At 40.2% G+C, this 27,636-nt stretch overlaps 1 long non-coding RNA gene across 1 annotated transcript; it reads right to left on the bottom strand.

Annotated features, from left to right (window-relative positions):
• Positions 1-18,461: 18,461 nt before the first annotated feature.
• Positions 18,462-19,714, bottom strand: LOC143661533 (uncharacterized). The gene is made up of 3 exons (XR_013164662.1): positions 19,618-19,714; positions 19,341-19,424; positions 18,462-18,677 (listed from the first exon to the last, which is right to left on the bottom strand). It is a non-coding gene; the product is annotated as an uncharacterized LOC143661533 (long non-coding RNA).
• Positions 19,715-27,636: the final 7,922 nt, after the last annotated feature.

Here is a 27,636-nt window from a genome sequence, read left to right on the forward strand (position 1 = left end):
CTATCTTCCAATCACCTCTGTATACGTGGCACTAACCTATTGGGTTTGGGCACAGTATATAAGAGGTTACCCGGACAGGGTGGGTGGAGACGACCCACAGGGAGCCGTACCTGACGGCCGCATAGAGGTTGTTCCCCCGCGGGGTATCTTGTCCCGCGTGGAACCTGTAACAGAGAATGCAAGCTTAACTCCAGTAAAGGTCTGTGCTCACAACCGTTGCGTGCCTCGAACCCGTGTTTGTCACTCGAGTCGGTTTGCCTGCGCCTGTCTCTTTCTCCCCTCCTGTTCCCTTCGCCGGCCGGGGATCAGAAGCCGAACGAGACGGCTGCGGACAAGTGGTGGCCCGTACGGGGAACCCTTCTGCTGCCTTTCCCCGAGCTGGTGAGGACGTGCTTCTTGAGTTCGCAGCGGACTTCCCGCGCTTGATCACCGCGAGAAGGTGAGTACTTCTTATTACGTGAGAGTTAAGGGCTGTGGGCGTTCAGGTAGCCCCGGTGACTCGGGAGAGCTCCCCGAGTGGTTAAGGTACAGTGCCGACTGCAAGCATGGGGCAGTCAGGAAGTTCACCTTTATTACCCCCTTTAAAAACCCTTTTGAAGCAGCGGGGCATCTCGGTTAGGAAGAGTTCCCTCCTGCGGTTCTTAGACGATGTTGCTGCTTTTGCACCTTGGTTCGCCCACTCCGGGAGCCTTAGTCTGCCTTCTTGGTTAAAACTTGGTAATGACATAGAACGGGCGCGCCGGACGGGCCTTTGTATGGACCCGATCCTGGTCCCTATATGGGAGACCGTTCGTGCTTGTCTTGAGGCGGAGAATGCTACAGGCCTAAGTCCGTCTTCCGCCCTGCTGCAGGCACGGCACGCGCTCCAAGAAACTCAGTCAGTTTCGTCTGCGGACGGCTCCCGTAAAGGCAAGCCGCCAGAGTCAAGCGATAGTTCAGACAGCTCTGACTCAGAGTCAGATGGTGATGAGACCGAGGGTGCAGACGCGCCTCCGCTGATCGATTGGGGGAGGCCCCCTGTCTCACCCACGCAGCCTTCCGCCCCGCCAGCATCTGCTGCAGGGGCGCGGCGGCTTCCGGTGAATGGTTTTGGTGATCTCGCCAAAAACCCTCACCACGGGCTCCCTCTGGTGGCCGAATCAGGTAATTACAGTGGCTGCTCTCCAACTTCTAAGCGCTTGTTAAAAGGAATGGGATATGTCCCCGGCAAAGGCTTAGGAGCCTCATTGCACGGGCGCGCAAGGCCTATACAAGCTGTCTCCAATTCTGACAGACGAGGCCTGGGTTTTTCCTAGGGGCCACTGAGGGGAGATTCCCACCCACACCTATAAAACTAAAATGGAAGACCAGAACCCCGGTGTGGGTGCCTCAGTGGCCATTATCACAGGAAAAACTCTCAGCATTACACACTCTAGTGTCAGATCAGTTAAAAAAGGGCCACATCATTCCCTCCACATAGAGGTCTAGTCCGATGGAAGGATGTCCTGTCAGGACAATGGCAAGGCCCTGACCCAGTGCTCAGCTGGGCCAGAGGCTCTGTTTGTGTTTTTCCCCAGGAGCCAGGACGTCAACCAGTGTGGGTTCCAGAAAGACTGGTGAGAACCGTGACACCGCCCGGGGGCGCCGAGAAACTGCTGCCCGACAAGTCAGCAAGCTTTCAACCTGAACCATCAGATCAGGCCTCCAACTCTGCTGATGACGGCGGCGACCGAAAAGATTACATCAACAGTGCAAGTGACCCTCCGACCGAGTAGAAGAGAAACTAGCTTTAACCCCACTTTTCCCACTACGAGCTACTGTGGGACCAAGTCACCTCATGGTTCTCTTGGCCCAGGTTGACCACTTGGATTCTTTTAGCAGTGGGACTCTTAGTAACTCTGCTCACTGTTAAATGTTTGTTAGAACGCTTGTTCCAGACACAGCAGCAATTGCGTGTTACTACCATGTTGGCTATGTCACTCGCCCCTGGTGCTCCTGACAACGACCGCCCTGCTGCCCAGTCCCCCATTTCACCGTATGACCCGTCCCGGCCACTCAGGGCGGGGCGCTCGAAAACAGGATCTGCTGCAAAGCCCATGGCCGTGTCCCGGGTGTAAAAGGCGGCACCAGAAGTCATAATTTTTGTCTAAAGGATGATCTCTACGGCAGAGTCACGGTCCTGGCCAGACTAGACTCCGGCCATTGCACAGAGACATCTAGTGACACTCTCGACTCTGGTTGCCGCTCTCCTGAGCCCCGCTTAGCCCAGTTGCGAGGCGAAGCACTGCAGGGAGAGTCACGTGGTTTCCAGTTCACGGGCTCTCCGGTCTCTATATGAGGTGAGCATTCTGGTCGGTGCCAGAGGTTCAGCCGCAAGATGGCTGGAGCCTAGTCCAGACTCCCCAAAGCACCAAATCAAGTAGTGGGCTAATCAAGCTCACAGGAGCTCACTCATCAATGGAGACACTGGGTCTAAGAAAGGGTCTACGGACCAAAAATAATAAAAAAGGGGGAGATGTGGAGAGCCGCCTCCCGGGTCAGGCCTAGTGGTCGCGCTGCAGCCTGCTCTAGAGTTCCCCCCGCCCATCGAGTGAGCCAAGATGGCGCCCGCATCCTGTTTCCGCGTATGACGCACGCGCCCACCAACCCTATCTTCCAATCACCTCTGTATACGTGGCACTAACCTATTGGGTTTGGGCACAGTATATAAGAGGTTACCCGGACAGGGTGGGTGGAGACGACCCACAGGGAGCCGTACCTGACGGCCGCATAGAGGTTGTTCCCCCGCGGGGTATCTTGTCCCGCGTGGAACCTGTAACAGAGAATGCAAGCTTAACTCCAGTAAAGGTCTGTGCTCACAACCGTTGCGTGCCTCGAACCCGTGTTTGTCACTCGAGTCGGTTTGCCTGCGCCTGTCTCTTTCTCCCCTCCTGTTCCCTTCGCCGGCCGGGGATCAGAAGCCGAACGAGACGGCTGCGGACAGTTCCCTGTTCATTTTATCCAGTAAAAGGGTTGCTTCATCCATGGGGCAGCAAAACAATATAAAATTAGAGGAAGGAATCAAGTCAATAGTCTGTCCAGCAAGAGACAGTGTGCTCTCCTTTGAGCTGTTAGCAGGTACCCTGGGTGAATGCAGATCTGTTGATAAGTGGTTGATTCGATAGACTGGTAGCAAACACATACTTTGCCAGAGATGACTTTTTTAAGTCACCATACATCAAACAGACAATGTCAGTCTTTGAGGATAAACCTGTGAAGGCTTGTTGTGCTCTTTGAACCATCTCTGAGACCCAGACACTGAAAAGAGGCCTGAGTGTTCCTCTGAATCCATTGGGAGGATTGAAAACTTCAAAAAGGAGTGCCATCATATCCAAGAGGAAATACACTGATTGAAAGAAAGCATGTGAAATAGTCTTTAATAATCACCAGAAAGCTGGAATCGACTGGTGTTTTGCTGAGCTATATTTTATCTTTATTGGATTAACTGTGGCACAGTAGGTTATGTCAAAGGGAATCTGCATGAATATTAAAAGTAAATGTGGTGTGAATAATAGATAACTTACATTAGATGCACCAGCATGCAGTAATTTTTATTCACCTACATAATTAGATTAAAACAAATCTGCTGAATAAAATACATTGTCTTACTATCATCTGGTTTGAAAACATCCAAAAGTTAGGGTTATAAGAATGCTTACTGTTACTTTATATATAAATACATAATTCACTCTAAGAAATGTTTTCCAAAAGGTATCTGGTAGTTATAAAAGTGGGTGATTATAAATATTAACACTCTAGAGTGAGCAAGAAATACCATTAAGGTCAAATAGACTCCTACAATGTCGATACCAGAGTAAAACCATCAACATGTAACTCGTCTCCAGAAAATTGGAAGAGACAATAAATTACCCAGGGAAATTAATTTCTGAAAAGTCCTATCTGCAGCCTGAAAGCCTACTGTGATTATTTTCATGTGTCCATTTCCCTTTATCTCCTTTTGCTTTGCAAGATAAATGCATTTTTAAGACAAGCTATGTGCCTCTTTTAGGCTAGGGAAAGTTCAGACCAAGATTTTCTGGTAGGTCCCAAAGCCTCCCACTCCTTAAGCTGTTATCTTCCCATCACCCACCACCATCTCCCTAGTTACTGCTGGTTCCCATTAGTGAAGAAATTCGGTTAGAAACTGTTACAAGAGAAGGTGGGTCCCCACACTGTCCAATTCTATCCAATTATGGGAGTTGGGACTCCCCATTCATATCGCTTTCCATTCCTGGGACTTCTGACAATCCTCAGCAAAAAAAGAGTGCTTACATAGTGAGGCTTGAATGTGGCTCAGCAATGTCTGTAGGAGTAGGCATCTCTTCTTCTACATAACACATGTAGGCCATATGTCGGCAGAGAGGAAGGCTCTCCCCAAAGAGCACCACAGTTCATCAGGCAGATGAGGGCAGAGTAACACAAGCGTTGATGGATGGCCTCCAGTCCTAGCTAGTCCCCCACAGCTCTCTAGCACTAGCAAGAGTTGGCATTGTGTTCTTTCTGTTGATTCTGCCTTTCCCCACAGAAGTTAAATTTCCCTCCCCAATCCAACTCCTGGTTTAATTATTTACTTACAATCCAGTCCTGGTTTACTTATTTGGTCCCAGCACAATTATTGATGAGTCCCCTTTTCATTCTCAGAGGTAACCCATTTGAACATTAAATTATGGGGTCACCTTAATCTAGTCCATTCCTGGCAAGGCATCACAGTCTGAGTGTACCAGTTTTCTCTTGCAATCTGTTGTTAAAACACACTTTTGGTTCCGTTTCCTTCAGAGTCCTGTGCTTTGATTCATATGAATCTTTCTTTATCCTTCACATCAACACTTATAAATGAAAGGTTTTGGCTATCAAAATAGGGTCCTAAACAATCTTGTTTGAGAAATTCAAAATGTAACATTACCTATTTTTCTCTCTCTTCATCTCTCTACCACTCTAATTCTCCTTGAGGAAATTTAGATGACTAAGGAAAGTTTAGTATACAAGAAGACTAGAAAAGAAACCCCAAGGTATTAATGAAATGTCATTGTGGGCTTCCCATCAACTAAGATGACAGAATAAATTGCTCCAAGGTACCATTCTCCCACAGAACCTTTGAACAACTAGCAAAACTTTGGCAGAGTCATCTTCCTCAGGATTATAGAAAACAGTTGAAATGTCACAGTAACTGGATGAGCTATGATCAAGAAAATGCAGCTGGTGAAATTTACCAAACATTCCAAGAAGAATTAGCACCAATGCTGCTCAAACTCTTCCAAAAAAGTAAAGAGGCAGGAAAACTCCCTAACTCATTCTATTAGGCCATGATCACCCTAATACCAAAACTGGATAATACCACAAGAAAAAAAAATTACAAACGAATACCCCTTAAAAATATACATTCAAAACTTCTCAACAAATTACTAGCAAATTGTATCCAACAGTACATTTAAAGAATTATACATCATAATCAAGTGGGATTTATCCCAGCTATACAAGGAGGGTTCAACATACGAAAATCAATTAATGTAATATACCATGTTAACAGAGTGAAGGGGGAAAAGTCCATTATCATTTCAAGCATAATAGGCAATTGACACAATCCAGCACCCTTCTTGATGAAAATACTTAGAAAATTGTGATTAGAAGGAAATCTCCTCAATATGATAAAGGGCACTGTCATGGTCAGGTTCATGTGTCAACTTGTGGCTGGAGTCCATCCAGACCCTCCATCAGAGTCAGCTTCACATCTGCCCTACAGATTTTGGACTCTATGTTCCCACGGTAACATGAGACACTTTTATAAATTTTATATTTATGGATATTTCCTGTTGATTCTGTTTCTCTAGAGAACCCTAACTAATACAGGCACATATGAAAAACACACAACTAGCAATGGTGAAAGACTGAAAGCTTTCCCTCTAAGATGGCCATTGTCACCACTGTTTTTCAATACTGTACTAGCAGTTTTAGCCAGAGCAATTAGGTAAGGGAAAAAAAAGCATCAAAATTGGAAAGGAAGAGTTAAAACATTCCTTATTTCCAGCTGACATGATCCTGTACACAAAAAATCATTCAAAATCTACAGCAAAGCTACTAGAGCTAATACATGAATTCAGCAGGGTGTTGGCATAGAAGATCAACACATAAAAATAAGCACTGCTATTATTCACTATTAATGAACAATCTGAAGAGGAAATCAGTGGAAACCCCCATTTATAAGAGTAACTAAAAGAATGAAGTATACAGGAATAAATTTAATGATATAAAGGACCTATCCATGGAAATTACAAAAGATTGCTGAAAGAAGACCTAAAAAAAAGGAAGGGCATTCCATGTTCATGTATTGAAAAACTAAATATGGTTAAGACATCAGTTCTCCCCAAAGCAATGTACTGATTAAATGCAATCCCACTCAAAATTCCAACAGCCTTCTTGGCAGAAATGAAAATCCCAATAATCAAATGTTTATGAAGGGTAAAGGGTCCCAAATAACTGAAACCATCTTGGAAAAGAAGAAAAAAGTTGTAGGACTCCCCAAATCCCAATTTTAAAACTTGTTACAAAACTTCAGTAATCAAAACAGCATGGTACTGACACAGGGCAGACATATAGACCAATGAAATCAAATTAAGAGTTCAGAAATCAACCCTCACATCTATGGCCAGTTTGTTATTATTATCATTATTTAAATTTTTGTTGTGAAATATAACATATATACAAAAAAGTGATAATTTTCAAAGTACATTTTAACAAGTAGTTAACAGTACCACCATTTCAGGTGTTTCTTTCTAACTGCTCTAAGACACTGGAGAAAAAGAAATATCAATATAATGATTCAATAATCACACTCATTTGTCAAATCCTATCTTCTGTGATACAACTCCTCCTTTGATCCTTTTCCCAATCTTTAGGGATATATGGCCAATGGCCATTCTAAATTCTCTATGTTGAAAATGGGTGTCAACATTATGAGGTAGTGAGATGCAACTGGTTGATCTCACTAGAGAGACTGGTAACTCTGGGTTTTATGGCTTTTCTGGCCTAGGAACCATCTGGAGGTCATAAGTTTCTGAAAAATAAACTTACGGAGTGAAACATTTGTAGAGTCTCAGATAGAGCCCTGGGTATTTTTTTAGGGTTTACAAGAATATTGTTGTTTGGGGTTTGGTACACCATGGCAATTAACAATATCCCAGTGAATCTTGCATTAGGAGTAGCCTCCAGAATAGCCTCTCAACTCTATTTAAAATTGTTCAACCACTGATACCTTATTTTGTTACATTTCTTTTCCCACTTTTGTTCAGGTAGGTATTGTCAATTCCTTCGTGCCAGGCCCTGGCTCATGCCTGGGAGGCATGTCCCATGTTGCCAGGGAGACTCACACCCCTGAACGTCATGTCCCACATGGGGAATGGGCAGGGTAATCATTTTACTTGCAAACTTGGGGTTAGAGAAAGAGAGGCCACATTTAAGCAACAAAAGAGGTTTTCTGGAAGCCACTCCTAGGCATTATTATAGGTAGGCTTAGCTTCTCTTTACAGATATAAGTTTCATAAGAGCAAGCTTCAGGATCAAGGGCTTGGATTTTGATTTGGTTTTGATATTGACTTGGGAGTCCCTAGTGTTTGAGAGATTATCAGGGATTTCCCAGGTGGGAAAGTTTAATAGTTCCATATTTTTTTCTCCAGTCCCTCAAGGGACTTTGCCAATACTTTTTAATTATCTGCCCAATATACTCTGGAATGTATCTGGGTATTATATTAAGCTATACAGAACTGCAAGACCTCATTCTCTATTCTAGGTCCATGTGTTTAGGTTGTTTAACTGAACTTGCCAGACAGGTTTAGTTAGATTATGTACTAAAGAAAATTTAAGTTTTGGACAAAATAAATCTCTCTTCCTTCAGTCTCATGCAACAGGTGAAGTTCTAAAATACAGACAAAATCATTCTTTACCCTGTATTCTGATTTACCTTAGGCCCACCCAGATTGGCTTCATTCTTATCTCTAATTGAAGCCTCATCTCTTTTTCAGCTTCTTTAACATTTGCTGTATATAGGAATGCTGAATTTCAGAGCTGCAGAACTCCAGCTCTGAGTCTTAGGCACTCAAAGTTCCAGGAAAATTCCAGGTTATGCACATATAGCACAGCATCTCAGAATTTAGAAATAACACTTAAAGCTCTGGAATAAATGTGACTGCCATAAGAGCTTACAATCTAGACCCTAATTTTCTTATAAGTATTTTCTAAATGAGACCATACAATATTTGTACTTTTGTTTCTGGCTTATTTCACTCAATATAATGTCCTCATGGTTGATTCACCTTGTTGCATGCTTCATGACTTCATTGCTTTCTGTAGACACACAATATTCCATCATATGTATACACCACAGTTTGCCCTTCTGCTTCTCAGCCAATGTATCCTTCAGCCACCTCCATTCATTGGGTATCATGAATAATGGCACCATAAACATCAGTGTGTAAAAGTCTATTCAAGTCCCTGCTTTTTGATCTTTTGAGTATATTCCCAGTAATGGGATTGCCTAATCATATGGCGACCCTATATTTCACCTCTTATATGTCTGCTATATTATCCTCCAGAGGAGCTGCCCATTCTGCTACCACATAAACATGGAATGGGCATACCCCTCTTTCTCCACATTTTCTCTAGCACTTGAAATTTTACATTTATTTATTTATTTTGAATCTGCAGATTTTATTGAGATAAATTCTCATAGCGCATATTCTACCCAAAATAAACAGTCAGTGTTTTACAGTATCCTCACTTAGTTGTACAATCATCACTATCAATTTTAGGCAATTTTCATTGCTCCAAAGAAAAAAATTACATAAAGTCACATCCATACCAAAGAGAAAATCCAAAACTCTCCTTAACCTTAGTCCCCACACCCCAATTATTTACCCCTAGTATTGTTGGGGTACTAGTGATGTATTCTTATTAAATATAGAGCATAGCATGCAATAAGTAGTTTTCCCATACACCTTTTTACTATTGACTGTCTGTACAAGTGTCATACTTTGAAGTGGTTCATGCAAGAACTTATTTATATTTGTAGTGCTAATCAGTGAGGTACATGGCCTTAAACAATCTCTTTCAGTCATATTTATCTTCAATATCTTCAATAGACAGTTCTCCAAAAAGATATACAAATGGCCAATAAGCATATGAAAAGATGGTCAACATCATTAGCCATTAGGGAAATGCAAATAAAATCCACAGTGAGATACCATTTCATACCCACTAGAATGTCTACTATTAAAGTGAACAAACAAACAAAAAAAACAGAAAGTAAGTATTGAGAAAACGTGGAGAAATAGTAACCCTCATTCATTTTTGGTAGGAATATAAGATGTTGTGGCCACTATGCAAAACATATCAGCTGTTCCTTATAAAGTTAAGTATAGAAGTACCATATGACCTGATAATCCTATTTCTATGTAAATACCCAAAGGAGTTGGAAGCAGGGACTCAAGCACTTACTTGCACATCAATGTGTTTATAGTGGCATTATTCACAATTGCCAAAAGATGGAAGCAACCCAAATGTCCATCAACTGATGAATGGATAAACAAGGTATGGTATACATGTACAATGGAATATTATTCAGCCATAAAAAGGAATGAAGTTTTAACACATGCAACAACATGAATGATCCTTGAAAACATCATGTTGTATGAAATAAGCCAGACACAAAAGGACAAATATTGTTTGATCTCATTGATATGAAATAATTATAACAAGCAAATTCATAGAAGCAGAAACTAGAATACGGGTTACCACAGGCCAGGGTGAGGGTCGGGAATGCGGTGTTAATGTTTAATTGGTAGAGTTTCCATGTGGAGTGACAGAAAAGTTTTGGCAATAGATGGTGATGATGCTAGCACAACATGTGAAAATTAACACCACTGAATTGTGTATTTGAATGCGGCAAAAAGGAAAAAATTTATATTGCATATATATTACTAAGATAGAAATTTTTAAAAAAAACATAACACTGTACAACACAGTGAATCTTAACATAAACTGAGGGCATTAGGGTAATAGTAAAATTAAAATATCATTTCATCAACTGTAACAAAGGTACCACACTAATGCAAACTATTAATAGCAGGGAAAACAGGGTGTGTGAGGAGGGTCTGTGGTATTTTCTGCATGATTTTTCCATAAACCTACAACTTCTCAAAAAAAAGAAAATAAGGAAACAGCAAAAAAGCGGTTATTTCTTCACCATTCTACCACCTCCAGCTCCTCATCAGCAATTTGCAAATTCCAGACATTCTCCTCACACCTTTCTGTGTATAACGTACATCTGTGGGAAAGAATACTAGTCCCCATTAAGTTTTGATTATTTACTAACATCATGTACATGTACATGACTTGCACTCCCCAAGGCTCCATTATCCCCATTGAACAGATGTGATGACTGAGGCATAGGTAATTCTGTACAAGGTTACATGGCTCATTAGTTGTTGAGCCAGTGTTTAACCCCAGGCAATTCGACTTAAGGATTCAATCTTTTCAAGCAATAGGAGCTCCTAAAGACTCACAGCCTTAACTTGGCAAATCAATCAAACCACCATGGAAACTCCCCCTGCTGAGAGAGAGGAGAGTATGGTAAAGTCTGTCAGAAACATGTTCTCACCTCTGTAGTCTTCCCTCAATGACTCAAAAATCCCCCAGCTCCTCTGAGAGAAGATGGGGCCAATGTCTCCCTTCAGGAATTGCTCTTTCCCCGTAATTATTCATAGATGTGTGGATTTCAGCTCAGAGGCAAGTTCTCTGCCTGGGAAAGGGTGGAATGGAGGCAATGCGCTTTGGCTAAAAGCCTATGAAGTCGCTGCTAAGGCTGGATGTGATTGCAGCACCTGAGCTCCACCTACCGTGCATCTCCAGAGTGTGTCCTGAACCAGACCCTGCTCTGCCCCCCACATTCCTGGCGGTCTGATCTGAGGGACTGGCTCAGGGTACGAGCCGTCAAAGGGCACTGCCAGGATCAGACCGGTTGCATCCTCTTGCAGCTTCTCACAGGAGGTCAACAGAGTCGACGAGACTAAGGCGCAGAGGTAAAACTTGAAAATGTAACTAGAGGAGGTATGTATTTAAAATGATGAATATTTTCTGGAAATCTATTTCAGCATGTGTATGCATGGGAGTAGAAATTTATTTTGCTGGTCTCTTCTGGGAGTTGATTATAGTATCTAAATATAATAACGAGCCATTGTAAATGTAGAGTGCTTTAGGATTCTCAAAGCAATCACACCGAAATTGCCCCAGTGATATCTAATCGCTCTCAGGTGCTCAATATGTGCATGCCGTGTATTGATAAAATGGAAATAATCTCTCAAAGTCCAGATAGTTTTTTCCCTGAACAAGTTAGGTATTTCTCGGTGATGGATGGATGAGGTCAAACCGTGACCGGCAGGATTTTGTCAGAATTAAGGCAGATGTTCCCCCATGTGGTGTTTGGGTTGCGATTCTCATCTGTGGGTTTTATTGCTCCCTTCCTCAACATTTCACCACAGAGGCAGATGTTTCCTAAGTGTGTACCCCTGGTCTAACTTTACATCCCCTTGCAGAATGATACAATGGGGGCCAGGCATCCCATGGGGTTATAGCTAGTGAATGCTGTATAAAATCATGCTCCTTGATCAAAGAAATGCACGCATAGGGTAGAAAAATAAAATGGAATAGACAGTCTTATAAAAGAAAGTGAGAGCTTGTCACCTCTTCCTTTCTACTCCACTCTCCAAAGGTAATCATGTGTAAATATTTCTGTTTCTAGTTCTTCTGAGTGAGAAATGGAACTAAATAATTTGTTTTAGACCATTTGAATTTATCCCTAATTCTTCTACAAATTTCAGATATTTTCCATTAAACCCACTGCTGTGATTGAAAAGGATGGCCATTGATATCGCTCCCAACTCTTCTTTCCCTTCCCTCAATTTTTGATGGTTATAACAGTGCTTCTATTTTAGTGCTTCTATTAGTTTCCTTTGAAACCCTTGATTTCAGGCTCCATTCTTTTTTGTGTGTGGGCAGGACTCCAAGAATTGAACCCGGGTCTCCGGCATGGCAGGCTAGAATTCTGCCACTGAGCCACTTTTGCACCACCTGCCATTCATTTTTGAAAATATATATTGACTCCCCAATTTGTAAGGTAAGAATTCTAAGTGCATCTTCCCTCCCCTCACCCTGCTTCCCCACACTCACTCCCAGCTCTGCAGTCTATTTTAAACATTGACTTGTAGTTCTTGCTTTGTCTATAGGTTGATTCCAAAAGTTTACAACCCTAAATGTCCTGGCACAATGATAACTATAAGCATTACTTATAATGAAGTCAAAGAACATGCTAGAATTGCATTTCATTGTCTGCGGCTCCTATGTCATGATCTCTCCCTCTGTGATTTAAATCATAAAGCTTCTTGCATCTGAGTCACTGTCTCTAGTCAAAGTCACTGGTGAAATTTCTCCTTTCTTACCTCTACCAGTAAATCAAAACCATGCCCTATTTTGGTTTGTTTTAAGTTTGGGTCATGAGTTGTGTATTATTTTCTGGCATTTTTTTACTGCCTTTCCTTGTTGATAGTTTTAAGAATTAGATCCCTTCATTACATGCCTATAGTATATTGCAGGCTTTGCTCATTCTTTTTTTAATTGATACACATTCCATCTTTTGAAGATACCCTACTTGATCCCCACTAACTTCTTTTTATAATTTGGACTTGTTTTATAGGCCCACTACTTAGTCATTCTCTCAGGATTTTATTCTATTGGACTCAAAGGTCCAAAATGCCCCTCTCCTACTCTGATGCTGGAATTAGCCTCAAGTAATTTCCTCAGATAGGGTGCATATTTGGGATGAAGTTGTTTTGCTAATGATGTGCTTTGGTGGATTTTTGTTTGTTTCTGTTTTTTAGGCATTTCTATTACACAGATTCCTTGCTCTCTTTGGCTCAAGGATTTTTGCCCCATTATTTAATAATTTCCTCTTTTATATTTTCTCTTTCTCTCTCTTTGGATATCCTATTAGTTATTTGAACTCTTGGGCTAATCTATATGTCCTGTTTTTTTCCCCTAGTATTTTCTTTCTCTTTGACTTTTTGCCCTACATTTTGGAATCTTCTAAACTCTCTATTAATTTTTTGTATTACAGCAATCACGTCTTTTATTTGTGTTTTCTCTAATTTTTCATTTTTTAGCAACCTGTTTCTGGTTTTATGTATGAAATGTCATTTTGACTCTCCGAGTATCCCAATCTCATTTCTTCAAGAAGTTTTATTAATTGAAATGTTTATTGAAATAATTGACATTCACATAGAGTTACGAGAAATAATACAAAGAGATACCAAGTACAGTTTATCCAATTTTCCCCATGATAACTGTGGTGATCTGAAGCTGTCTTAAATCTAATCCTTGCCTATGGGTATAAATCCATTGAGTAGGATTTTTTTCTTAATGCAATTTTATTGGAATGTATTCACATACCATATAATCATCTAAACTGTACAAAGTATCATGATATAGTTATGCACTCATCACCACAATCAATTTTAGAACATTTTAATTACTCCAAAAATAATAATAATAAAAATAAAATAAAAAAACACACCTAAGACACCCCATACCCCTTATCCTTGGCCTCCATTACTTATTTATTTTTGTCTTTATTTTTTGTAAGCAGGATCTTTTGATGAGGCTACTCCAGTTAAGGTGTGACCTTACCTCATTCAGGGACTTAATCTTATTACTGAAATCCTTTATAATAGAATAACATATATATGTAGAGAAAGAGAGAGAGGGAGGAAGAAGGCAGTGAAGCAAGAAGATGAAATCAATGAAACTGGGGAGATAAGGGAGAGACCAGTAGGCACCACTATATGCCTTGTCACGTAGCAGAGGAGCCAAGGGTCATTGGCAGCTGGTCTTCGGAAGAAAGTATTTCTTTGACGATGTCTTGATTTGGACATTCTCAAGTTCTCAAACTGTAGGTAATATATTCCCATTGTTAAAAGTCAACCCAGTTTATGGTATCTGTTTTGAGCAGCCTAGGAAACGAAAATAGTAGCATTTGCAAAATTCTAGTTGTGATGCAAAACTATATCACAACCAAGATATTAACATGCATACAATCCACCTTATCTTATTTATATTTCCCCAGTTTTGCTTGCACTCATTTGTGTGTGTACTAAATACTTTTACTTGGACTCATTTGTATAAATACTAAAATAATTCTACAGTTATATCATGCATTGGTTTGGCATTCCTCATCACAGTCAAGATATGATGAATAGTTCCATCACCACAAGAAACCTCATGTTGTTTTATTATAATCTCCCATCTCCCTCCATATCCCATCCCCATCTGACAACCACTAATTTGTTCTCCATTTGTATATTTTTATCATTTAAAAATGTTATATAAATGGGATCACATGTTATATAACCATTAAGAGTTGCTTTTTTTCACTCAACATAATTCTCTGGAAATTCATCCAAGTTTTTGCATGTATGAACAGTTCATTTCATGTCATTGTTTAGTATTCCATAGTATGTACCTATTACTGGCCATTAGCAAATAAGAATAAAGCAGCTATGAACATGCATGTAACAAGGTTTTGTGTAACATAAGATTTTACTTCTCTGAAATAAATGCCCAGGAGTGCAATTTGCTTAGTTTTATGGAAATTGCATGTTCACTTTTATAAGAAACTACCAAACTTTTTTTCCAAAGTAGCCATACTCTTTTACATAGTCACCAGCCGTGCATAAATGGTTTGGTTTTTGCACATTTTTGATAGCATTTTTTATTGTCACAATTTTTTATTTTAGCCACTTTAATAAGGAGTTTTTATTTTGCATTTTCCTGATGGATAATGATGTTGAATATCTTTTCATGTGCTTATTTGTATATCTTTTTACTGAAATGTCTCTTCATGCATTGTGTCCATTATCTAATTGGATTGTGTGATTTTCTACTGTTGAGTTTTGACTGTTCTTTATATATTCCTGATATTAGTCTTGTATCAGGTATGTGGTTTGAAAATATTTTCTCCCAGTCTGTAGCTTGTCTTTTCATTCTTTTTAACACGGGTTTTCATAGAGCAAGTTTTTTATTTTGATGAGGTACCATTTAAAAATTGAGGAACAATTTTTCTTTTGTTCTTTTTTTATTGTGCTTTTATTGTGAAGTCTAAGAAATCTTTCCCAAAGATCTCTTCCTATCTTAGTTTTCTAAAAGTTTTATAGTTTTAAGTTTTACATTTAAGTCCAAGATCTATTTTGAGTTAATTTTTGTGCAAGGTGTGAAGTTTTAGTAGAGAATCATTTCTTTGCACACGGATGTCCCATTTCTCCAGCAACATTCATTGAAAGGGCTATACTTTCCTTATTGATTTGCTTTTGCACCTTTGCCAAAATCAGTTGGGCATATTTGTGTGGGTCTATTTCTGGTTTGTCTAATGGAAAATATTCTGTTCCATTGATCTGTGTATCTATTCCTCTATATGGTCGGCTTTAATATCAGGTAGAGTGATTATTTCTACTTTATTCTTCTTTGTCAAGATTGGTTTACTTATTCTACGGTCTTTGCCTTTCTATGTAAGTTTTAGTAAAATCTTGTCTCTGTCTATAGAGACACTTGCTGGAATTTTGATATGAATTGCATTAAACCACAATTAGATCAATTTGGAGAGAATTGACATCTTTACTATGTTAAGTCTTCCAAATCATGAGCATGCGCTATGTTGCCATTTATTAGGTCTTCTTTGATTTCTTTCACAAGCATTTTGTCGTTCTCAGTTTGTAGAGGTCCTGTACATGTTTTGTAAAGTGTATACCTAAGTATTTCGTTTTTTGTAGTGATTGTAAATGGTATTACATTTTTAATTTGTTTCCACATGTACATTGCAAGTATACAGAAATATGGTTGCTTTTTTTATTCCTGCTGCTCTTTTATCCTACAACCTTGCTCCACTTATTAGTTCTGATTTTTTTTTTATACATTCCTTGGGATTTTACATGTAGACAATCAGATCATCTGTAAATAGAGACAATTTTCTTTCTTCCTTTGCACTCTGTATAACTTTTAGTTTTCCGGTTTTAGTTTTTGCCTCATTAATCAGTGGCTAAACCTTACAGTGCTACTTTGAATGAGTGTGGTGAGAATGAAAATTACTGCCTCATTCTTGATTTTAAGGGAGAAAGCATTCAGTCTTTCACCATTAATTATGATGCCAGTAGCAAGTTCATTTGATGTTTTGTATCAAGTTGTGGTAATCCCCCCTCTATTCTTAACATTTACATTTTTTATCATGAATGTATGTTGGATTTTTGTCCAATGCTTTTTCTACCTCAACTGATGTGATCGTATAATTTTCCTTCTTTCATGGTAGATTATATCGATTAATTTCTGAATGCTGAGCTGGCATTGCTTACCTATAATAAATCCCACTTGGTCATGGTGTATAATTCTTTTTATATATTCATGGACTCGGATAATAATTTTGGTTATAATTTCAGAAAATATAATTTATTTCTGACATTAAGGCCTCCTTCCACTCTCTCCTCTGTAAACCTAGTTTCATATGGCTGGTGATGCATGTGAGGGTCAGCTGAGAAAATCCAAGCCTCAGCCAAAGTCAGATGGGCGACTCAGATGAGAAATGTGATGAGACTTGGAAAAGCCCAATAACAAAACTCTCAGACACCAAAAATTCTACCAATCGGGATGTTCAACAGACAGACACCATGCAGAGATGCCTTTTATTTAGATGAAGAGACTCTCCAAAACCTGCTAGGCAAAACTCTATGATAACTGTGATGGTTTAGAGCTGTGTGTACCCCAGAAAAACATGTTTCTTTAACTTAATCCATTCCCTGGGCATGAACCCTTGTAAATAGGACCTTATGTTGAGGTTACTTCATTTAAGGTGTGACCCACCTCATTCAGGATCACGCTTAATCCTATACCTGGAGCCTTTATAGAGGAAGCCTCAGAAACAAAACCACAGGGACCAGCGAGAAGCCGGAAGCTAATGGAACCCGGAAGAGAAGCCATGAGAGACCATCATGTGCACTGTGATGTGACAGAAAAGCCAAGGACCCACGACTACCAGCAGCCAGCACCAGAATGCCACAGTTTTCTGGGAGAAAGCATCACGTTGATGATACCTTGAGTTTGGACTTTTCCGAGCCTCAAAACTGTGATCCTATAAATTCCCATTGCTTAAGCTAACCATTGCATGGCATTTGTTTCAGCAGCCAGGAAACTAAAACAGTGGCTTTAAGTATACATCAAAAAGAAGTGCGAGGGGGCGGTGCACTGGTGGCTTAGTGGCAGAGTTCTCACCTGCTGTGCCAGACATTCCGGGTTCGATTCCCGGAGCCTGCCCATGCCAAAAAAAAAGAGGAAATGCAAAGGATGTAAGGGTAGTTCAGTGGTAGAACTCTTTCAGGAGACCCAAGTTCGATTCCAGGCCCATGCACTCACCCAAAACAAGCAAACAAAAAACAAAACAAAAATTGAACAAATGGTGCTGCAATAACGGGATACTCACATGGAAAAAGAATGAAATGTGACCCCATCAAACAGCAAACAAAAAAAAATAAATAAAGAAGAAGAAATGCTCTTGGAGACAAAGGAGACTTAGAGAATCTGAGGAGTTACATTGGAAAGGAGTCTACAGATACTATCATTCCCAGCTTCTTGTTCAAGATAGCAAGGTCTCCTACAGCATCGTAGACAGATATGCCATCTGCTTGAATATTGCCAGTGGCGGGGAAGTCACTATGGTAGGTCATTTCTCATGCTATCAGAAAAAAAGCTCTTCCATACATCGTTCAACACATATAACTCCCTGAAACAAACATGGCTGTTCACTTTGGCTTGCCCATGACAGGTTCAGTTTATACCTCTTGTCCTAAAATGACTATTAAATGTGCTCCCTTTCATTCTCAAAAGTGTTCTGGTCACATACCAACAGTTGCCATATTTGAGTTCTAGGCTTGTCCATGAAGCCATGAGGGGTCCTGGATATATAAGGATAATCAATGCCATAAAAAGAAGACCACTTAAAGTGAATCCATGAAAATGGGAACCAAACTCTCATGATAAATAGTGAAACATCATTTTGATTGGGCTAAATCAATTACTTTGAAAATGAAATTAAAAGGTCTAAGAAGAATTTAATTTTATCCTGTTCAACTAACAAAAGTTAGGTAAGAACTGATATCCGTATGCTAATTCCTAGAATTGGATTTTCCTTTTGAAAAAAGGCCTACTTAAAAATAATTTATATGAAGCAATGTCATAGAACATTTACTGTTTATTTTATTTTTTCAAAGTTATTACAAAGTGTGTAATTTTTGCAAAGTACTCATATGTTTCAACTGTTTGACAAAGGATTTCTTTTAATCCTTTATTATATTAATATCCTTATTTGAAGTAACCATCACTGCATCTTTTTCACTTTCCATGAGGTCACACATTTTTGGGGGGCTTTGCATGTGAACCAAGTACTTTTCCAACATCACTTCATCAAGCACTATGAAATGCTGCATGATTGCAAAGATGATTTGCAATTTCCAATGTAGTAAATTTATGTTATATTTGAATTGTATCATGGACCATTTACCATCATTAGACAAAGTGGGAGACTGAAAGATAAACAAATGTAGATGTGATAGGAGTAATTAGATATCAGTTTTGAGTGAGGAAGTTTTGCATTTTGGTTTCATAACATTGAAATTGTGGGAACTTAATTAAAATTTGGCTGTATTCTCTGGCTTCCTTTTTGCTTTTAACAACAATAATATTAAGTACCATTTTTGACCACTTACTACATATCAGAAAGTGGCATGCTATATTCATTTCTGAACTTTCACACATGTCATTTTTCCCCTCAGCCTGATGCCTCCTCTCCGACCTCACAATGTTGCTTGGATATTAAGAGTGGGGCCACATCTACTCCACTCTTTGTCTCCCATTACTATATATTCTACCTAGTCCTATATAATAGGCAGCCTCCAATTACACTTTGCCATTCTGAAAGAAAATGGAAATCAGATGAAGTATTAGAGATATTGGGAGTGTGAGCGCTTTAGGCTGGGCTACCCCAGAAACAGACCCTTGAGACAGGGTCTAAGTTTATGAGATTTATTTGGCTGGTTATCACAGGATAATCTAGGAGACAAATGGAAAAGTAAAATAGGAAAAAGAAGAAGGCCAATTAAAGAAAAGGTTATCGCTGTTGGAAACTTTGAACCAAACCCAATAGGGACCTGCAGAGAGACCGTGGAATACTTTTCAGAGATTCTTACCTAAAGGTCCAGGAAACTGGAATTTTTATTCTCCCACTCCCATCCAGTCTGCTAAGGACTCCTCTTCAGCAATTCCGTTCTGCCCTGGGTGTGGGCAAGAGCGAGAGTTAAAGATGGTGGCAGTAAGATACTGTTGACATCTACGGGAATGGTGAATGCCAAGGGGCTGTGATAGGGACACTGACAGTATTGATATAAGTAGGTGCCCCAAATGCAATGAGACTATTTCTACCACCCTATGGACTGGGATGTATGAGAGAGAGTTAACCTGACTTACTTAAGGGGAAAGAAAGTTAGGTTGCTTATATCCCAGATTTTGTGGGTTGACTTTTATTTTTTCTTATAGCAGCATTCACAGTTCACCTTGTTATGAGAAATTCAACTTGGAAGGTTGCTATGTATACAACCAGCACCAGGAGAACAACCAGTCTGGAATCAAGATGTCACAATATGACTCCCAGTGGGCCTCAGTTTCTCCCTTGGTAAAAGGGAAAACACCTAATTCCAAGGAGTTTAGTTTCTGTTAAAAGCATTAACGTTCTGGGGCATGAGGAACTATAAAATGACAACCTAACAGTTGACAGATTTCAATTTACTGGTAAAGAACTACAAATGACACATATTAGAATTGTATTAGCCAAAACCCTGTAATTATTCATATTTAATAAAATTAATTTAATAGCCAATAAGCCAAGATTTTAGCAGCACACATGAGGATCAAATAAAAAGGAATAAAAGCAGAGTGCATTTTAGACTTTTAAAGAAATTCCAGACTAATGATTTTTGCAGCAACCTTATGACAAAACAATCTCCATAATCTCTGAACTGAGTCTGAAACTCTGAGGGGACCAGATACAGAATATTCCATGTTTGATGACACTGCAGTGATTTTAATTTACTTTTTGGAGAGGAATAGGAATAAAGAGCTCCAAGAGAGAGAGCAATGTAGTATAGTGCAACGAACATAAGAGTCAAGTCAAAGAACTAGGTTTTGGTTTTGGTTTCAGCATTTTCAACTGCTAAAACTTGAGTAAGTTTCTAAACTTCATTAAGCCATTTCCTCTGAAAAGAATAACGATACCTTTTTTACACAGAGTATTGCAGGGTTTCATTAACAGAGATAATAAATGTAAAAGTATTTTGTAAACCCCATGTGCTTAGTTTGTTTTCAGTGAAAAAAGTAGAGAACAGAAGCAATTCACCCGATATGAGATATCTCATACCTTGCAATTAGAAAGCATAGATGGATGCTTGATAATAAAGTTAATTCTGTGCAGACTATTAACAGGTGGACATTTTGTCAGATCACTATGGTAGAGGCTTCTGGTGCTTACATTTGTCTAACCCCCTCATCGGTGGGAGGATTATGCATCCCTATCCCTCTACTTTTGGGCAGAGCTGTGTGCCAAGTTCCAGGCCAGGAAGCCTGCTATTAGCAGAAGTGATGACCCTACCTGACTGAAGATTTCATTGCCTGTGCAGAACCTTCCAGCATTCTCTTCCTCTGCCAAAGGGACCCGGGAGGTCTCAGTTAAGATGGTGGAACAAGAAAACCAAAGCAGCCAGGTGAAGTGAGTCGTTCAATGTGGGCTCATTGCCCTGGAGAGTCACCTGGACTGCCTCGCACGGGAAATAACTCTCTGCCACATTCTGAGGTCTGTGTTACCTCAGCGAACCTCACAACCCGTCCTGTCTAGTAGAGTATTCAGGAGGATTGCTGTGGTCATCTGTGTACACCGCAGAGTCCCGCAGGTGTTTAACTTTGGGCATCTGAACCTTGTAAATGCTGCTAATCGAGAAACTTGTTTTGCTATTATTCAAGCCCTCCAATCCCCTAACTTGTCTTTAGACCTCATCTTCACAAGGCTGGAACACTTGGTTGGTTCAGTAAATTCAATTTTCAAAAATTATTTCCTTTACTCTGAGTGTACCTCCAACATTTACAGTCACTACTGAATTCTTCCACTTTCCCATATTTGCTTTGTATTATTTATTAAATATATCACATCACGCATCTGGCTAATTGCAAGGTGGTTTCCGAGGCAAAAGGCTGGAGACACCTTTGTCACTATTTATTTATGATCCCACAGTCATCCAAAAGGATTTGGGAGACAAATTATGGGTAATTTTTTTTCCTTAAGCATGTTATTCCAGTTTGCTTAACTGGTGTTATTCCACAGAAAACCACACTGCTAAAAACTAATCACAAAGGGTTAGGATTAAGTAGAATGGCATTGGATCTGTCCTTTAATAAATACTGTGAACAACAGATTATAAATCAGTAAAGAAAACATCCAGAAAGATGTCTCTACCATTATTTCCATAGCTTTGGGAAACTTATTTATATTCTATTACTATTTTTCTATCTATAGAATTTGGAATGTCTTGGCCATTCTAAACATACTGTACTGGCGGAGACTGGTAGCCCTGAGGAAGCAGATCTTGAATAGAGAATAAGAAAACATCCCAAAAGGCTTTCCTTTCATTAGAAAAGAGGTAGTAAGAGACTTGGAAAGGCAATTTATATATGTACATATATATTATAGATATAATTTTAAATAGCAGTGATTCATCAAGTATGCATCTGATTTTTTAACTTTTCTTTTATTTTTAAAGGAATAACTGGAAAAGAATAACCACTCTTTAGAGTGGAGATGAGCCGGTGGATGGGTTTCTGAAGAGAACACTTTGTTTTGGATCTGTTCTTTTAAATAAAAACAAAAATAAAACAACTTTCGAACTTTTGGTGATTTGGAGTTTTGTTTGGGTCCCATTCATAGTAAAGACTAACGTCTTGGGTGTCAAAGAGTCTTCCTGAACTAGCAGCAGTAGCAACACCTGGGAACTCAGAAAGACAAACTTAACCCCACCCCAACCTATTGAATCAAGAACTCTGAGTGCGGTGCATGGCAGTCTGTTCTAGCAAACCCTGCAGGATAAAACTGAAGAAATACCAAACTTAGGGGCCCATAACACCCATGCGTTAAATGTAAACCTTTAAGCATTCAGGGGTTGGGTATAAATAGAGCGCCTGTAAGACCCTTTCTAACGCCGAGAATCTCTATTTCCCGATTCTCTTAGATCAAGATCTGACACCCTACATTTCAAAATGGAGTCAGTTTTTATGTTTAAGTAATAATGTATGAAAAGGTATGATTTATATGGGAAGTGCTGACGCCGTCTTAACCAGAGCATTGCAAATGGCGATGCTATAATTAAGCTTCGATCTCCTTTGGAAAAAAAAGAGGGAGAGGGAAGGCGAAGAAGGAGGTTACTGTTCAATGAACTGCTCTGTCACTTGCTGCAGTGATTCTTAATTGTGTCTCATTACGGCAAGATGATCATTACTCTCCTTGTCTGTCTGATTTAGAGACCACTAAAAGTGTCTTGTAACATGCAGCCGTCTCCCTTGCAACAGTCCTTTGGCTCTCACCCTCATTACTCAGAATCTGTCCAATTATTTGTCATTAAAGTAATAAAAAGGACTGCAGCAGAAAATGTGGGAGGTAACTGTTGGAGGTCTGCCCAGGGAGGAGGAAAAAAAAAGCAAACTGTTTTCAAGGCACTGGGAAGGTGACATCGTTAATTAAGTGTTAGGGAATATGCAAATCAGTCCCACTCTCAAGAGACTGCAATAAAACTGAGAAAACATTATTATCACTGCAAGTAAGAGAAGGCTGTGTTACCCCATCTGGAAGACTGTGTCATTTTCTGGAGACAAATCAAGCAAGGCAGGGAGGGAGCTGGGAAGGAGATGAAGAAGGTGGAATTGTTCAGGGCCATTGAGTGCTCAGGCTGTGAAGAGCTCAGAAGTAAGGTGTCAACATGGAGGGCCAGTGGATTGCAACTTTTAATGAGAGATGTTTGTCTAATCACAGAATTTGCACACCCAATTTCCTCTGCAAAATGACTTACAACTCATCAGTAGGCAGTGTTTTTGTAGGTTAAAGGAAGGGGAGAGGAAGTGAGGGGAGGCTGACAGCTGGCATCTTGGCTGTTGCTCTAAAGGTGGTAATGAAGCAAAGCGCTTGGAGATACGTGGACACTTGCTTATGTGTTAAGAATACACTGAACACAAATAGGGGCCTCCACACCTTTGATCAAGCTGTAACCTCTCCCTGGAATGCATTTTCCCCAGCCCTCCTCCACCTTCCTCAATAACCTCCAGGAAAAGTCATCTTGTATACTTTAGCACTTAGCTACTGCTGCCTGAAAAACCATCCAGAAATCTGGATGCTTCAAATAATCAGCATTTATTATTCCTTAGGAGTCTCTATGTCAGCTGGGCTCTGCTCTTTTTCTGGTCTCAGCGAAGCTTGCTCATCATCTTTGTTCAGCTAGAGGTTAGGTAGTTGACTCTGCTGTTAGGTGTGTTGGGCTTGCTCACATATTTGGGAGTCTGCTATCTCTAAAACTAGCCTAGAAGGCCTTGGCTTGGACAAGTGATCCCTCCTTCATGGGCTCTCTTATCCTCCACTAGGCTAGCCTCAGGTTTGTCCTCACTCTGGTGTCAGAGTTCTGAGACAGAGTGGAAGCATGCAAAGTCTCTTAAGGCCTGTATTTGGAACTGGTGCCCTGTTACTCTTGTCCCATTCTATTATAGGACAAGGATCTTGACCAGAATCAAGGGGTGGAGAAAATCACTCCATCCCTCGATGGGAGGAGCTACAAGTGTCACACTGCATAGGGCACGACCACAGAGAGGACTGAAGAATTGTTGTATGCAGTACTCATTTGTGGGCAAGGACAGGGATGAATGTCCTGTACTATGAGAATCATGAGGGTATCTGATTTATGCCAAGAACCTTTCCTCCCAGCCACAGAATGAACTGCCTCATTGTATTCAATTTCCTGAGGCTACTGTCACAAATTACCACAAATTTAGAGGCTTAAAACAAGAGAAATACATTCCCTCATGGTTCTGGAGGCTGACAGAGTTGGCAGGGCCTTGCTTCCTCCAGGTGTTCCAGGAGAGAATTCATTTCTTGCCTCTCTCAGCTACTGGTGGCTCTAAGTATTCCTTAGCTCAAGGCAGTATCAATCCAATTTCTGCCTCCAGGGTCCCATTTCCTACCCCTGTTCTGTCTTTTATAAGGACTCTTGTCATGGGATTTAAGGCCCTCCCATATAATATAGGATGATCTTCTCACCTCAAGGTCCTTTACTTAATTATAACTACACAGGCTCTTTTTCCAAATGAGTTAACATTCACAGGCCCTGGGAATTAAGATGTAGTTGTACCTGTCTAAGGACTGCCACTCAACTCATGACACTTGCCTTTGCCTCATTACTGTAGCTAACTCGGCTGTGATGCTGCTGACAGCTCCCTTCCTCCCTTTATGCAGATATCTGGGCAAACGCTGAATGGCAAAACCAGAAGTAAGGCTCAGAATCAGGGTTGGAAAATACAGCAACTTGGTTGCTCATTCCATGTCTTCTTCCACTCCTGCCCCATTTCAATCGATTGCTTGAATTGGGACAGTCCATGGGGAAAAAACATTGGCAGAGCACTTTGCGGTGTACTCAGAACTCAAAAACACCATCCTTGGGCAGTGAGTAGCTCTGGAATCATTAAATCTGGTGACATATATCCCAGCCCTCACCAATCCATGTGACTGGTCTCAGTTATCTAATGTAACATGATTACCGGCACCAAAATTAATATCTTAAACAACAACTTATTATGTCCCATGATTCTGGGGGTTCTTCTACTTCACATGGTATCGACTGGGGTGTGAAGATAGTTGGAAGGTCCCAATGTCCTGACTCACATGGCCTGCTGTTGGGGCTGGCTGCTGGCTGGTTGCTCAGTGGGACTGTGACTGGTGTCGTATAGATCTCTACCCTGTGGGCATTTTGTTGTAGCTTTTTGGGCTTCCTTACATTATGATGCCTGTATTGCAGGAAGCAGCATTTCAGGACGAAAAAAGAGGAGTTGACAGTTCTTTCAAGACATGGGCCAAGAAATCTTATACTATCAGTTCAGCTATATTCTCTTGGTCAAAATAATCAGAAAACAAACACAAGTTTAAAGGGAGGAGAAATAAACCCCAGATCTTGATGGAAATGTCATGCACATATAGAGAGGGGAGGAATTCTTAGCAGATATCTTTGGAGGCCAATAACCACAGCCTTTTGTCCTCTACCCCACCAGCAGAGCTACCATAAATAGTTGCACAAGGGTGTCTGGCTACATCTGTAAATGAGGGTGGAAATCCTGCTTGCAGAGCCATTTGTCTTGGCTGAAACAAGGCTAGATCCACTCAGCAGAAAGAATAAATGCCTTTTGCACATTTGCAGTATGTAATAACTGTAGTCTTATCTACAGCCAGCTCACCAGGTGGCACTGTAACTTCCACTATCATCACTCAACCAAAGCCAGATTGCTAACACAGGGATTTTGTAATACAGCAAAAAGGATGTTTCATCTAGAAGTACAAGTCCTTGACTTGAGACCTACAATTGCTTCTTACTAACAAAGCAGACCTAGACCACCCCTTAACTTTCTGCTTTGGAGTTTCTTCATCTGTAGAATAGAGATGATAATTCTTCCCCGTCTCACTTTCACAATGTGTGTGTGACAACCCACAGTGTGTGCTGACAGGTAGCACACATGTAGGACTATTGTGGGAAATACAGGTACTATGTAAATGTGAACCTTTTGCTTATGCAAAACAGGGACTGAAGCACACAAACACAAGAGGTATGAAGCACTGGCCCAAAGAAAGGTCAATACTGGGAACTACCCTAACTAGAGGGAATGAGGAAGAAGAAGGTATCTTTGAGTGATGACAAAAATTTAATGTTGGAACAAAGATGCATTTCACTTGGCAAGTCTTTTCAACTACCAAACACAGGACCTAAGAACTAGCCCTCATCCCTAAACTATTTTATTTTTATATTCCAAAGCCCTCCAAGAGGAAATATATTACTTTCCACCTTAAATGAGTACAATGCACTTTGAAAATACAAGGCACTAGGTAAATGATGGATAATGGCCAAGCACACGTAGACATTATGTAGAACACTCTGGTGTTTTTCTGTGCTATGGTCCATTGAACTGCATCGCTCTGATGACCGAATAATGAATTACAGTCCATTTACGAAGGTGCTGTGTGTGTAAGGCTAACCTCCTACTTCCCTATAGTACCTTGACCATGACAGCATGTGCACATCAAGGTAGAGCTAAGACATCCATCAGATTTCTCATTTACTAGCTCATGAATATGCTTTGCAGACTGATGCCTACAAAAATAATTTTTATACCCAAGTTTGCCACACAAAAGAGTAAGAATTCATTTGCGGAGTGACTTTGTCATCTATCCGTGTGATAGAGTGAACACACAGGTGGCAACAAATAGCTACATTTACCCTTGGAGAAGAGGGAGAGGATTCATCCATTTTCCAGCATTGTATTGATGCAACATGATAGGACATGGTATACTGTAGTGTCATACGTATTATCTTTTATTATTAATGATAAGCTGAACCTATATGTCAAAATCTGTGACAAGTAAACTATATGTATTTTCTTATTTGACCCTGCAAGATAGGTACGGTGTTGCTATTTCTGTTTTATAGATGAGGAATTTGAGGCTTGAGAGGTCACTTAGTCGGTCCAAAATCACTCTGGAAAATAAGTGTTGGAACTGGGGTTCAAATCCAGGTTTGTCTACCTTCACACTGCAAGCTTTTAAATAGCCTCTTACATGGCTGTGACTGCCAGTAAATAATGTCAGTTCTTCCAGTAAACTTCTTATGGATCTGTAACTCCATGGCTTTTGAATCAAAGAAATAACAAACCCAATTCAGTCCTCTCATTGCATACCCCATCTCCAGAGCAGAAGTTCTGAGTTTCAATATGTGAGTCCCTATGACTTAGGCTTCCCAAACTAAAAAATGCAGAAAATTCTTCAGAGAATCAGAGGTCGTTTGAAATGTACCATCCCATTTGGCTAAGTTTTATTTTGATGCAAACCTACTTTGAGATCAGACTCACTAGTCTGCAATATCCCAGAACAAACAAATCTAATGTCAAAAGCACTGGCAAGTTGATCCAATTTTAATAAATTATTTTTAAAGAGATGGAGCATTCATATCAGATATTAGATATTTTTATAATCTTTGCTTCCCCAAGCTCCCATCTCCTTTATCATGCAGTTTACGACTTCTTCATCTCTTCTTCCTTTTAGTCTCTTCCAATTCACTTTATGCCCCGATTTAGTTCTTCTCTTAGATGGTGTAGACAAAACTCAGTAAAATAAAATAAATAATATGAGTACTCCCTAAGTAAAAG

The sequence above is a fragment of the Tamandua tetradactyla genome, chromosome 2 (assembly GCF_023851605.1).
Source record: "Tamandua tetradactyla isolate mTamTet1 chromosome 2, mTamTet1.pri, whole genome shotgun sequence".
Lineage (NCBI taxonomy): Eukaryota > Metazoa > Chordata > Mammalia > Pilosa > Myrmecophagidae > Tamandua > Tamandua tetradactyla.